The sequence below is a fragment of the Tursiops truncatus genome, chromosome 16, assembly GCF_011762595.2.
Source record: "Tursiops truncatus isolate mTurTru1 chromosome 16, mTurTru1.mat.Y, whole genome shotgun sequence".
In the NCBI taxonomy this organism is placed as follows: Eukaryota; Metazoa; Chordata; class Mammalia; order Artiodactyla; family Delphinidae; genus Tursiops; species Tursiops truncatus.
In genome coordinates, this window is record NC_047049.1 from 81162960 (window position 1) to 81177805 (window position 14846).

The 14846-nt window shown below is 47.2% G+C and overlaps 1 pseudogene; it reads left to right on the plus strand.

Annotated features, from left to right (window-relative positions):
• The first annotated feature begins 1589 nt into the window (after nucleotides 1-1589).
• Nucleotides 1590-2039, plus strand: LOC117308455 (large ribosomal subunit protein uL29 pseudogene; annotated as a pseudogene).
• The last annotated feature ends 12807 nt before the right edge of the window (nucleotides 2040-14846 follow it).

The window sequence follows — 14846 nt, forward strand, 5'->3', positions numbered from 1 at the left end:
ATTAATATCTATCAAAATTACAAATGCACACATTCTCTAAATACAGCCACACCCTCCTGGCAACTTATCCTGCAGACGAACCCGCACCCCTGAAAAGTGAAGATGTTCAAGTTTATCCATTTCGTTGCAGCGCTGCTCACTTTGGAAGCAAGTTGAGAGACACTCAGCGCTCACCACTGGAGGGAGTGTTAAAAAAACTACGGCCCAGCCAATCACGAAGCGGGATACCAGGCAGCCACGGAGCAGAGCCAGGAAGCCCTCCACGCTGACACGGAAGGTCTCCGATAGGTCAAGGTCAGCACGGCACGCAGAGGACACTCCCATTTGTGGAGAAAGGGGGACCAGGATGGCGTTTACAGCTGCATAAAGTTCTCTTGGAAATTACACGAGGCATAACGAGAGTGGGGGACGGAGTAGAGGGAACGCGTGTTTGCTTGTAACACTCTAGACTTACTTGGTTGAGTTTCTTTTTATGTTGAGACGCCCATGCACGGGCAAGGCCCAGTGGTGGTGAGCCCTCAGGGCAGCTTCACAGAGGGAGGAGGCCCTGGCCGATGCCGCGTCATCCTCTCTCAGACTCCAAGTCCCTCCGCCATCGGACCCTGGTGGCTGTATCCCCCCAGCACGGAACGCTCTGCACTCTTCCCTTACTGGCTGTCCTGGTCGTCACCTGCCACCTGTGCCCCGGTACGGGGCGCTCACAGCGTGCGCAAAGGAGCTCCACATACCCCGGTTGAGACTCGTCAGCTTCTGCAGTAAGAGCTGGGCCGGGGTCTCAAAATCCACACCCCGTGTCCCACATGTACAGAAATGCAGTTCCCTCTTTTCCAGTACCTGCTTCCCCGTGGCCCTGGAGCCCGGAAACTGCACGGAGTGCACGTCTCTCCTGGGCCCCTGCAGGGTGTTCAGTCCAATGCAGTAAGTTCTCGGTCGGTTTTAAATATTACTGTCTCAAGGCCAAAGTGGAGTCCTCTCAGGGTAAGCACGGTCTGCAGTGACTCTGCCCCCTCCGCCCTCCGCAGGGGCACATGGGGGCAGGGGGAAGGGTCTCTGCCCTCCCCACCTCAGGTCCTCACATCTCCCGGCCCCAGGGGGCTTTCTCTCTTAGGTAGGAATGACCTTGACCTTATAACTGCTGTCCCCTGGCGATTTGCTGTATGATTTACTTTCCAGTTACGCCTCCAAGCTTTGATCTTAAAAAAAAAAAGTCATTTTATGGGTTCTGAGAAATCCTTTGCTCTCACTTGACAACTCAGCTTTCCAAAGACTCACCATAGACTTAAAAGCCCAGCTTGAAGCTCAGAGCGGAGCAATGATGTCATTGTTCCAGGCGAGTTCTGTCTCCCTTTTTGGGCCGTCCCCAGAAGTCTGTGCTTTGCAAAAGGAGGTTCAGTGGTGGTCATGAGTGTCACCGTGTGTCCTAGAAGGTGAGAGCTTGTGCTCCTCGTGCCAAGTTCATATCAGCAAACCTGGCTGCCAGGCGGGACTCGCTTCCCTCCCCTGGAACACACGCCACCCCCCCGTCGGGCTGTGCACTCCTCCCCCCCCCCAGGAGCCCACTTTCTCCTGCGTGGGAATGAGCCTTTTCCCTCCGAGAAGGCAGCGGAGGCGGACTCTACAGTCATGGCCAAGATTAAGGCTCGAGACCTTCGCGGCAAGAAGAAGGAGGAGCTGCTGAAACAGCTGGAGGACCTGAAAGTGGAGCTGTCCCAGCTACGCGTGGCTAAAGTAACAGGCGGCGCGGCTGCCTAACTCTCCAAGATCCGTGTTGTTCGCAAATCCATCGCCCGTGTACTCACCGTCATTAACCAGACTCAGAAAGAGAACCTCAGGAAATTCTACAAGGGCAAGAAGTACTAGCCCCTGGATCTGCGGCCCAAGAAAACGCGTGCCATGCGCCGCCGGCTCAGTAAACACGAAGAGAACCTGAAGACCAAGAAGCAGCAGCGGAAGGAGAGGCTGTACCCACTGCGGAAGTACGCGGTCAAAGCCTGAGCAACCAGGTGTCAATAAAACAAACAAACTGGAAAAAAAAAAAAGGCAGCGCATCATGGGGTGAGAGGTCATCTCCGCCCAATCCCCCCATGCTCTCGGGCCAGTCCTGGGCCTCCGTGGACCCACAGGGATTCCAGTTGGGAGCCACACAGACCATGAACTTCCCTTCCATTTCCCAGGACCGCTGAAGCTGCCTGCAGCCTCTATTGGGGATACAGCTTCCTCCAGACGCCTAATCTCCCCAGTAAACCCCTGGACCCGGCTGACACTGTGGAAATTGCCCTTGCATCCCTGAGAAGGAACTCTGCTCCTCAAAACTCCAGCGTTGGGATTAACAGATGCACACTACCGTGTATAACATAGATAAACAACAAGGATGTACTGTGTAGCACAGGGAACTATAGTCAATATCGTTTCATAAACTATAATGGAAAAGAACAGAAAAAAAGGAATATAGGTATATACATATATTTGTGTCATGGAATCACTTTGCTGTACACCTGAAACGAACATACTATTGTAAACCAACTATACTTCAATTAAAAATAAAGTAAAAATCAATCTTGGGTTGCCAAAGGATAAGTATCGCCCAGCTACTCCTGCCCCAGCGCTTCTCCCCCTGCCGTTTAATCTCATTCCAGAGATGAAAAGCCCCTGCACACAGCCCTTAGGGCGACTTGAACCCTGGGCGTTTACGCCCCATGGTTTAGGGTGCAAACATGCTATCTTTACTTTTTTAAACTATAGAGTTTGTCTCCTCTTGCTCTGAAGCTCCCGTTCTGTCTAGTACTAAAAATTCAACTTATATTTTGCTGTATGACACACTCTTTCATTTTGGATTAGTCTCTCCCTCTCTCTCTCTGTCTGTAAATTAGCAGTCACTTGAAAGTTTAAACACCCTATATAGTCCATTTCTCCCATAGTCTTCCTTTCCCTTCCTTTCCAGTAGTGGCATGGGAACAGGGGGAGATCTTATGCATCCAGGAAATCGGGGCAGGACCTCTGGTCCACTGGGGAAGGACCAAGGCTGGTGTAACCTGCGTCTTAGTTTCTTACTGGGGACCATGCATTGCCGTTCCCCTGGGCTCAGCCTGAGTCCAACATTTTCCCCTAATGAGGAGCTCCCGCCAGGTCTCTCCAATGTCAGTTGTTTCCCCAACTCTTATATATATATTTTAAAATTTGACCGCGCTGGGTACCAGCTGCGGCATGCAGGATCCTTAGTTGCAGCATGTGGGATCTTTAGTTGCGGCACGCGGGATCTTTCATTGCGGCACGTGGGATCTTTCATTGCGGTGCGTGGGCTCTCTAGTTGTGGCATGCAGGCTTAGTTGCCCCGTGGCATGTGATATCTCAGTTCCCTGACCTGCAGGGCGCCCTGCATTAGGAGTGCAGTGTCCCAACCACTGGACCACCGAGGAAGTCCCGCTTCCCCAAATTTTAAGTCTCAGCCAGCCCCTCCCAGACAGTGGAAGTTGTGTTAGGGCTGCCTGGCATCCTTCTTCCTAACTAGAGAGTTTCCATGTCCCAGGGCTGGAAGCAGATCGCACTCCCTGGTCTTCCCGGTGGCCCGGCCTCCTGACTCAGGCTCTGTTCATCAGATGCTCCTATACGAGGCTGATCCAGAGCCAGTGATGGAGAGAAGCAGGAGGGAAGGGATGGCTGGAGAGCAAGGTCTCCGTGAGCGGCAGTGACAATGCCATCTCTCTAACGCAGCCTCCTGATGGGGTCGAGTGTTGTTTCTGGCTTCGTTCCCTCCGAGCCCGAGTCCCTGCCTTCCCCGGGGACTGTCAGCTCCCTAAGGTCCCTAAATACATACTTTTCTAAACTGGCAACTGCTGTCTGCCCCTGGAGGCGATCTGCGCGCCTCTGCCCGGAGAGGCTAGTCTCCAGAAGTCTCTGGCCACCTGCGATTTTTTCCGCCCCATCAACAGCCTCTAAGGACATCTATTCTGTGAGAATCCTACAGGTAAGGGTATCACTCACAACCCTACTGGTTAAGCAGGATAAGGGATGGCTAATTAGCAACCCTGATACTGTTTATGGTTGCTACCCATTTTTCTAGGAAAGAAGTCCACATTTCTCACCAGATTCCCAAATGAGATTGTTTCCCCTTGAGTTAAAAACCACGTTATCTTGGGACTTCCCTGCTGGTCCAGTGGTTAAGAATCCGCCTTCCAATGCAGGGGATGTGGGTTCAATCCCTGGTCGGGGGCCTAAGATCCCACATGCCACGGAGCAACTAAACCCCTGCGCCACAACTAGAGAGCCTGCGTGCCGCAACGAAAGATCCCACGTGCTGCAACTAAGACCCATGCAGCCAAATAGATAAATAAATATTGTTTTAAAAACCCCCAAACCACTTATCTCCCATATGGTTTCCAGTTCTAACATTCTTGTGATTTTTGAGATTCTAACACAAAATGAGAAGCCGAACAAAAGAGATACCTTCTCCTCACTTGTATCCTATTATCAACAATATTAATGTTCGGGCGTTTATTATTTTTAGTCACAGGGAACACTGGAGAGGTCATTGATGCAGAGAAGCAGGGGCACAGTGGCCAGAGCTTGGCTAACGTGAATCACCGCTGACAAACCAGGTTCTTGGCTACTGGAGGTCAAAGTTCGTGAAGTTCTTCTACAGCAGAAGGAGACGTAAAAGAAAATCCTTTCATTATAGAGATTTTTATCTTCTCCAAGTGTAATACTTGTGGGTTATCAAATGAATTGATTTCATTAAAAATATCTCATTGGCGCTCTCCGTACAAGTACAGTTGCGTATTTAGCTACGTGACGTGGATCTGATTTAATTCTCATCTTCTTGTGGTCAAGGTTCATCTTCAGCTTCTCCTCCTGTGTCTTTTCTTGTCACTTTATATTTCCTGTTTTTGATACACCATTGTCAGATTCTCATAAATGACGTATCCTCCCACTTTGGGAAGACAGTACTAGGCAGCAAACACACTGTTTTTGTGGATGAATGGCTCAGGGAAAGAACTATATGTCTTCTTTAAGCTAATGGCTTTCTTAAAATCTTATAGCAATCTTTATGATCCAACTTTCAAAAGGAATTTATTACCTTAGGTTCCTATGAAAAGATAATTTATAAAGTCACCGACTGTCAGTCATAGCTGTGAGGACATAAAGGAACATAATAATCTTTTTTTTGGATAGGACTGTTTTTCTTCTGAGTCCTATGGTATGAAGGACTATAGTAACAAGTTCAGTTAGTATGACCGATTTATAAATATAATTTCCTGTTTAATGTAGGTAATTAAAAATGTGTGAGATGGTAGGGATGTACAATGGTACAGCCACTTGGGAAAACCGTCTGGAAGTTCCTCAGATGATTAAACAGAGCTGACAAAAGAATGAATCAGTTGATCTAAGAAAGAAATGGAAAATTTTATTTGTGCCAAATTTGAGGCTCTAACCGGGGAACAGCATCTCAGAAAACCCCGAGAATTGTCCTGCCCGTTAGCAGTCCAGGCACAGTTATGTGAGTTTTTTGAGGCAGAGGGCTGGACAGAAAATGAGATGTTATTCACAGTTTACACAGTCCAGAGCTAAGCGCTATTGTGGTCCCTTACGAGATCAAGAAGGAACGTTATCTTTAAGGGGTTGTCTCGACGCTGGCAGAAGTTTGCTCTTCATGGCTGAGCAGGTATTTCTGCCCATGGGAGGTTTGGTCGATGCCTAATGCAGACACACAAGGCACAGCATGGGGAGAGAGGAGGCCAAAGTGCAAGGAAGATTTTGTGTGTTTAAATTTTCCTGGTCTTGCCATAGAAAGTGAGTTTTACTTCACAACAGTTACTGTATAACCCAGCAATTCCACTCCTAAGCGTATTTCCCCCAAAATGAAATACGTCTACACAAAAAGTTGTTTGGGAAAGTGTATAGCAACATTGTTCATTGCCTAAAGGTGGAAACAATCCAAGTGTCTATCAGTTGATGAATGGATAAAAAAATGTGGCCTATCGATCCAGTGGAGTGTTAGTCAGTCATAATGAGGAATGGAATACTGATACATGTCACAATACGGACGAACCATGAAACCATTATGCTGAGTGAAAGCGGCTGGTCACAAAAGTCCACATGTTATGTGCTCTAGACTGAATGTTTGTGTCCCTCCCCAATTCAGATGTGGAAACCTGACTTCTAATGTGATGGTATTAGGAGGTGGGCCTTTGGGAGGTAATCAGGTAATGAGGACAGAGCCCTCATGAGTGGGATTAGTGCCTTTAAGAAAAGTTACTCTAGAAAGCTCCCTTGTCCCTTCCCCACATGAGGACGCAGTGAACAGATGGCCGTCTCTGAACCGAGAAACGGATTCTCCAGGTTTGTTGGCACTTTGAGCTTGGACTCCCCAGCTTCTAGAACAGTCTGCTGTTTAAGCCACACAATCTGATATTTTTGTTACAGCAGCGCAAACGGACTAAGATATTATATGATCCCATTCAGATGAAAGTCCAGCATCGGAAAATCTATAGAGACAGAAAGTAGATTAGTGGTTGCTCAGGGCTGGGGGAGCGTGGGAGGGTGGGTGTGGCGAGGTGGAGTGATAGCTAAAGGATGTGGAGTTTCTTTCTGATGTGATGAAAATGTACTAAAAGTGACCCTGGTGATGGTTGCACATACCTGTGAATGTACTAAACACCATTGAATTGTACACTTGAAACAGGTGAGTCTGTGCTGTGTGAATCATATCTCAATAAAGCTGTTTATTAAAAAAAAAAAAAGGATGGCCCAGAAAACATTTGTTACCAAACATTACTTTGTATCTTCTGTGAGTTACCTTACTTCCCCTTGAGACCTCAAACCCCTACCTCCTTCTCCTTACCTCACCTGGCCTCACTGCTTTTGGAATTCTTCATACTTATTCCCTGTGCACAAGTAACGTAGTTGAGTTTCTCCTGTTACTCTCCCTAGGTCATTTGAATTGCCAGACAAAAGAACGAGGAGGGGAAAGAGGGGAAATTTCCCCTTCCCCACAGTTGGCGTAGTTGGAAGGATACTTCCCTGGCTGGGAACATCTGGCTGAAAAACTGCCTTCTCTGGGTGGAAAGCTGCTTCCTCCTGAAGACGGATGCAGGTGAAGAGATGCTGGGACACCTGACAAAGGCCAGCAGAAGGTGATACTTCTTAGCATGCCGGCCTCCCAGAATCTGTCTGTGGGGTTCAGGGGCACGAATGTGGTGAGAATCTCCTTCTTTCTGTCTCTAAATTTAGACCAGCAGGAGAAAATATCTGTGGAACTAATTCGCTGGCTCAGTGACACTTGGTTGGGAATTTGGTAGAGCACTCTTGGTGTGTTCATCCTCCCTGCCCCTCAGCCCCCCAGAGATGGTTACTGTCTTTCTTTGTCTGTATTGTGTCATTTGTCATAAGAAGGAAATTCCACAGGGTGGGACACAGCCACAGGCCCTGTAAGCCGGTTGTTCAGGCCAACCTCACAGACCACGAGTCTGTGTAGACAAACACTGCTGTGGGTTGATAGACCCACGAGGTTAAAGCTAAGGGACGTCTTGGAAGCCACAGCTGCCCCATTGGTGGGTACAAGGCAAGCATTTAATAGACATTAGGGTGCTCACCCCCTCAAGAAGACACCCGCGAGGGGGTAAGCTGGTCACAGAACCTGTCAGGTTGACACTAGGTCACCCACCAACCTCAAGAAAATTTCCATGCAACAAGGTACTCTGTAGAATGTTCCCCAGTCCCCACCCTCCCAGGCCTTAGCATGACTCCAAGGAACTCAAGACCCAGGCAAACTGTTAATGTGCAGATAAGATAAAGTCGAAGTCTTCCTTTCTGTCTTGTTCTACGTCCTGAAGAGTTTGGCTTCTTGGCCAGTGAGAAACCTCCCTCTTGTCTGCGCCGTCTGGAAGGGGCATTTACGGGGTGCATCTTGTGGCCATTCATGTAGACTGGGGCTCTGAGACACTAAGTCAGAAACAGCACCCTCTGTGTCCAGCCATTCCAGCTCTCACAAGGGGTCCCAGTCTGAAAGGGGCCTTCGTTGTCGGAAACTCTGTTGCTTGCTAGTGCTGGAAAAGTCCTACCTGCCCAGTGCCACATAATTAGTGGGTTTATAGGCAAAGGTGCCACACATTTTTGTGGGAGACCAGGGACACCATTTTCACTATACCATCCTTACTACTTATGCAATGAAGGTCTTTACTTTTTTAGACTATTTCTGGGAGTAAACCTTTGAATCGTGAGGGCTACATCTGCCCCCTCACCAGGGATGCCTCTTGCATCCATGGTAAAGATTTATTCTAAACCTGGCAAGTTACCTCTGGGTTTTATCATGAATAGGCTTATTGAATTTGATGCCAAAACCTCGACCTCTGTGCACTGGTGTTGAATCGAATCTTGGAGACAGAGTTTTGGGTGAAAAGAATTGCTTTACTGCTTTGCCAGGCAAAGGGGAACACCGCGGGCTCAGGCCCCTCAAAAAGTATGTGTCCCGAGCCGGGAGGTTTTGGTGAGGAGTTTTATAGCAAATAGTTCAGGGGTGGGGTTGCTGATAAGATTAGGGTGTGTGCAGGACCCGCACTCCTTTAATCTGGCCTCAGGTGGTCTCCAGATAAGCTTCTCTGGTTTTCCGAGGTTATCAATCCAGTGACCTTCTCTCTGGAAGGAGGATTGCTTCATCTTCCATTTATTGGGGGTTTTAGTTCTATAAAGAGCCCAAAAGATACTGTTCTGTGTGTCCCTTAGGGGGAACCAGGCCGCTGCCCCAAGACTGCGCTATTGTTTCTTGACTGTTTCTCCCTTGTCTCTGCATCCCCTCCCTTCCCTGATTAGCAACGGTCTGAACCTACCCCTTGGAACTCAGGGAAGGTCTTGGAGGCTGAATGAAGCCTATTTCCTGTAATTAAGAAGTGGGGGGGGCTTCCCTGGTGGCGCAGTGGTTGAGAGTCCGCCTGCCGATGCAGGGGACACGGGTTCGTGCCCCGGTCCGGGAAGATCCCATATGCCGCAGAGCGGCTGGGCCTGTGAGCCATGGCCGGTGAGCCTGCGCGTCCGGAGCGTGTGCTCCGCAACGGGAGAGGCCACAACACTGAGAGGCCACGTACCGCAAAAAAAAAAAAAAAAAAAAAAAAAAGAAGTGGGGGGACACAGAAAGGCTTTATGCCCAGGAGCCCCACAGGGCTCTGCTTGGTATCACAAGCATAACCTAATCCCTCTGTCTAGGGTTGCAAAGCAAGGAATTAAATCTCTAATAGATTCCCCCTTTTTTGTTGAAGTATAGTTGGTATACAATATTGTATATGTTACAGGTATACAGTAGAGTGATTCACAAGTTTTAAAGGTTATACTCCATTTTTAGTTATTATAAAATATTGGCTGTATTCCCTGTGGTGTACAATATAGCTTATATATTGTAGCTTATACAATAGACTCCCTTTTGAAGCAGGGTATACTAGTCTTTACTTCCTCACCCTGTAACACCCCAATCTTGCCAACAGAGAAAGAAGTCAAATTTGATTCTGACAGGAACCAAATCTATCCATTTGTACAAGACGCAACAGCCATGAACTCTTTGGCAATTCCTTGACGTCCTGTGGTCCCTGGTCCAGCTGTTATTCTCACAGAAATAATTCCTGCTGACGCAGACTCCTGCTTTACAGTAGTTTACCTCTGTTCGGTTTTCTTCTCAAACTCTTTGCACCCTGACTCGCATTCTGTTTTTTTTTTTTTTTTGTATTTACCTTTAAAGGGAGACAATTAACATGGACTCTCATACCTCAGGGATACTGTGAGTCTCCCTCAGCACTTTCCCAAGTCTTTAAGGCAAACCAGATCCTGTAGTCTTTACCCAAGGCTCCAATGTTTGTTCAGTATGTTGACCTTTTACTTTGTTTTTTAAAAAAAACCATTAATTTAATTTAATTATTTGGTTGCACCTGGTCTTAGTTGCGGCAGGCAGGCTCTCTGGCTCCTTAGTTGAGGCATGTGGACTCTTAGTTGCGGCGTGCGCACTCTTAGTCGAGGGCTGTGGGCTCTTAGTTGAGGCATGTGGGATCTAGTTCCCGGACCAGGGATCGAACCCCGGGCCCCCGCATTGGGAGCGCGGAGTCTTAACCGTCGTGGCACCAGGGAAGTCTCGACCTTTTACCTTGTGATCAGCTCTTACAGACTCCCTTGTTCTCCTGAAGGGACCAGCTGAATGAGACCATACGGCCTCCAGATCTAAACTTCAATGGGTGCAAACCTCTGTTACCTCCTTAAGACATGAGATACTTCAGGGCATTCAAAGGCTCACCCTAAACACCTGGAGAGTCACTGCTGTCCATCCCTCTCCCTAAAATGAACAAATGGTTACCTAAGCTTTTAGGGGCAGCTGGTGGCTACTGCTGCAGACAGATGCCTAATTTTGCAGCCCTTGCTCAGCCTCTGTAGGCACGCCTCCCAGATAGCACTCCAGAGCCCATTTCCTGGCCTCCAGAGACAGGCACCTCCTTTGAAGCCTTAAAATAAGCTTTATCCACACCCCCAGCTCTTACCTACTTTTGACAAGCTTCCTTATCTGTACCACCATGAAAATCATGGGATTGCTGCAGGCATCGTAGGACAGGCTTGTGCCTCTTGGATCTGTCCTATAGCATATTTCTCATGGCAGTTAGATCCCACAGCGTCAGATTTGCCCCATATGGTGGCTGCAGCTGCCACCAGTGCTGTAACCTTAGACCGCATCCGTCTCCGTGTTCCCCAGGCCGTGTCTGCCGTCTTACGCGTCCGTAGGACACACACCTCTCTACACAGCACAGATCACTTCTGGGCAGGCTCTTCTAACTAACCCTCCATCCTCTCAGTCTTGTAACCCCTTGACCCCAGGTCCTCCGCTGCACCCCCCAGATTACAGAGAACCCACTCTCTCCCATATGATCGCCCTGCAACCACAGAAGTGGTCTCTAAGCCACGAGATGATGTCGCAGATGGCCCTTTAAACAATCCGGACTCACTTCTATTTCATGAGGACTCCTCTAAGCGAAATTTCCGGGAAAACAGAACACCTGGTTATGCCATAGCTTCCCTGATGAAACTCTTGAGGCTTATTCTTCGTCGACTGTGAAATCAGCCCAAGCTGCTGAACCCATAGCTCTTCCTAGAGCTTGTACATTAGCGAGAGGGAGAACGGCCACTATTTGCCCAGACTCCAGATGTGCTTTTGGAGTCTGCCGTGCTGTTGCCACAGTTTGGAAATCCCGCAGATCATTAACTCCTATTGCTAATGCGCACATAACTGCTGCCCTATTACAAGCTATTCATCTGCCTTCTAAAATTCCTATTGTTCCTTGCTCGGCCCCTACTAAGGACACAGATGCTGTATCTTTAGGAAGTGATAGGGCAGACAGAGCTGCTAAACACGCAGCTCTATAGGGAGCCCCTGATCCTTTCCCCACCCAATTTTTAAACCAGCCTTTATCCCTGACTAACATTATTGACTATCGGGCACATGTCCTGCAATCTGAAAAAGACAAATGGATACAAAAGGGTGCCACATGAGGGACCTCCCTGGCAGTCCAGTGGTTAAGACTTCACCTTCCAATGCAGGAGGCCTGGGTTTGATCCCTGGTCTGGGAACTAGATTCCCACATGCATGCCACAACTAAGCGTTCACATGCCACAACTAAGGAGCCCACGTGCTGCAAATAAGACCCAGTGCAACCAAATTAAAAAAAAAATTTCTTACCCTTATCATCCTCAATCAGTGGGGCAAGTGGAACATAAAAATGTGGACATAAAAAGACTTTAGGGTAGTTTTGTCAAGAAACTGGACTTAAATGATCAGAAGCTTTGCCCTTGGCCCTTGTAGAGCTCAGAAGACTCCAAATAGGAGGCATGGATTGATGTCTTTTGAACTAGTGTTTGGACAACCAATGCCTACTGGCACCTGTAAACCTTCCATTCCTGGATGAAATGAACACTATGGAGTCTTACGTGAACAATCAATGCTATGACTACCTAGATACAAGAACTAACAAGTGTACTTGAAGCACATCAACAGATAAAAGGGGCATGGCCGCCACCGACTGACAAGGCTCGCCATCCCTTTAGATCAGGAGACTGGGTGTACATCAGGGTCTTTAGAAGAAAACACACTCCAGGAAAGGTCCAGTGTCATGTTCTGTCTTCTTTTGGGACAGTCATTTGGACCCCAGAAAACTCTATAGAAGCCCAAAGTCCCTTACCCAGATAAAGGCCGTAAGTGGAAACTTTTCCCTTTGCACTGAAAACAAACATGACCCTGGACCTTTTTTGGGTGACATTCCAGGACAATATTGCAATCAAACTCTGCAGTTTGAGCCCACAGGTGGCATCCTCAAACCTCTCAAGAAAGCTGTGAGTGACTCTAACACAAACGTCTGCCCAATCACCACATGTTCCAAATGGCTCACAGCCACCCTTGAACAACTTGGGTATTGTAGCTACCCCCCATGATTAAACTGGCCAATACCCAACCTATATATGGGTGGATCAAAATTCTGGACTTGGGCCTTCTCTGGTGGTCCAGTGGTTAAGAATCCGCCTTCCAATGCAAGGGACGTGGGTTCGATCCCTGGTCGGAGAACTAAGAGCCCACGTGCTGCGGGGCAGCTAAGCCCACGTGCCGCAACTACTGAGCCCCTGCACTCTGGAGTCCACATGACACAACTAGAGAGAAGCTCGTCCTCCATAACTAGAGAAACCCGCATGCCGCAACAAAGACCCGACACAGTGGGTCAGTGGGCCGCAATTAAGACCCGACACAGCCAAATAAATAAATATTAAAAAAAAAAACCCTGGACTAAAATTGGTTACATGACAGAACCAAACTTTACAGCTGCCAAAACCAGATGACAGGCCTCCTGTACCGGCTCTTTTGCAATCTGTTTTGTTCTCAAAGATTGACAGAAGCACATGAGAAATGGAGGTTTGGGGACACCAATTGACAAAGGCCATAGAATGCTCCAGACACTGGGAATTACAGATTCCATTCTAACCTTGTCTGCAAACCACTCTGGTTTTTTAATTTTATGTGGCAACAAAGTATAGAAAGGGTTCCCACCTCAATGGTCTGGATGATGGGCACTTGGCTTCTTCTGTCACAAAGTCCTCTACCCCAAATGCCAGCCAAGTTACAAACCTGGGCTTCTTTGTTCATGAAGTTCTGCTACAGAACTGTGCCGGTAAAGAAACTGTAGAGAATCTCCTTGTGCACCACAACTCCAAGCTCTTTTCAGCATCGAGGGTCTTATTCCCAAGCTTCAGAGGTTATGAGCTGGAAAAGGCAATCTTACATCTCTCCATGGTAATAGAACAAGAGTTCAATACCAGTATGCAAACTTTGAAGATACTCCAGTTCGCAGTTAACATCCTGGCCTCTGGGATGCTCCAAAGCAGCGTGCCCCAGATACACTGCCCAGCAAGGAGGAGCCTGTGTAACCATCGTGGAAAAAGTTGATTTTATGTGAATCAAACAGGGCAAGTAGTGTCTAACTTACATCTACCAAATATAAGTTTATATCATCTTTAATTGCTTTCATCAGTATCTTATAGTTTTCTGCATACAGGTCTTTGCCTCCTTAGGTAGGTTTATTCCTAGGTATTTTATTCTTTTTGTTGCAATGGTAACTGGGAGTGTTTCCTTAATGTCTCTTTCAAATTCTTCATGATTAGTGTATAAGAATGCCAGAGATTTCTATGCATTAATTTGTATCCTGCTACTTTACCAAATTCATTGATTAGCTCTAGTAGTTTTCTGGTAGTATCTGTAGGATTCTCTATGTATAGTATCATGTCATCTGCAAACAGTGACAGCTTTACTTCTTCTTTCATGATTTAGATTCCTTTTATTTCTTTTTCTTCTCTGATTGCTGTGGCTAAAACTTCCAAAACTATCTTGAATAATAGTGGTGAAATTGATACAGCCACTATGGAGAACAGTATGGAGGTTCCTTAAAAAACTAAAAATAGAACTACCATACAACCCAGCAATCCCACTACTGGGCATATACCCCGAGAAAACCATAATTCAAAAAGAGTCATGTACCAAAATGTTCATTGCAGCTCTATTTGCAATAGCCAGGACATGGAAGCAACCGAAGTGTCCATCAACAGATGAATGGATAAAGAAGGTGTGGCACATATATACAATGGAATATTACTCAGCCATAAAAAGAAACGAAATTGAGTTATTTGTAGTGAGGTGGATGGACCTAGAGTCTGTCATACAGAGTGAAGTTAGTCAGAAAGAGAAAAACAAATACCGTATGCTATAACATACATGTGGAATCTAAAAAAAATAAAATTAAAAAAAATGGTTCTGAAGAACCTAGGGGCAGGACAGGGATAAAGACGCAGACATAGAGAATGGGCTTGGGGACATGGGGAAGGGTAAGGGTAAGCTGGGACGAAGTGAGAGAGTGGCATGGACATATATACACTACCAAATGTAAAATAACTAGCTAGTGGGAAGCAGCCGCATAGCACAGGGATATCAGCTCGGTGCTTTGTGACCACCTAGAGGGATGGGATAGGGAGGGTGGAAGGGAGACACAAGAGGGAGGAGATATGGGGATATATGGATACGTATAGCTGGTTCACTTTGTTATACAGCAGAAACTAACACACCATTGTAAAGCAATTATACTCAAATAAAGATGTAAAAAAATTTTAGCATTTTCCATTAGATAAATGAAGCTTAAACATTTCATTGGACTGGCCCATTCCCAGGGTGACGGCCTGGGTCAGTGGGGTGTACGGTAATGTGCTCTGTCGACTGAAAAAAAAAAACGCACAAGGGAATTCCCTGATGGCGCAGTGGATACGACTCCACGCTCCTAATGCAAGGGGCCCGG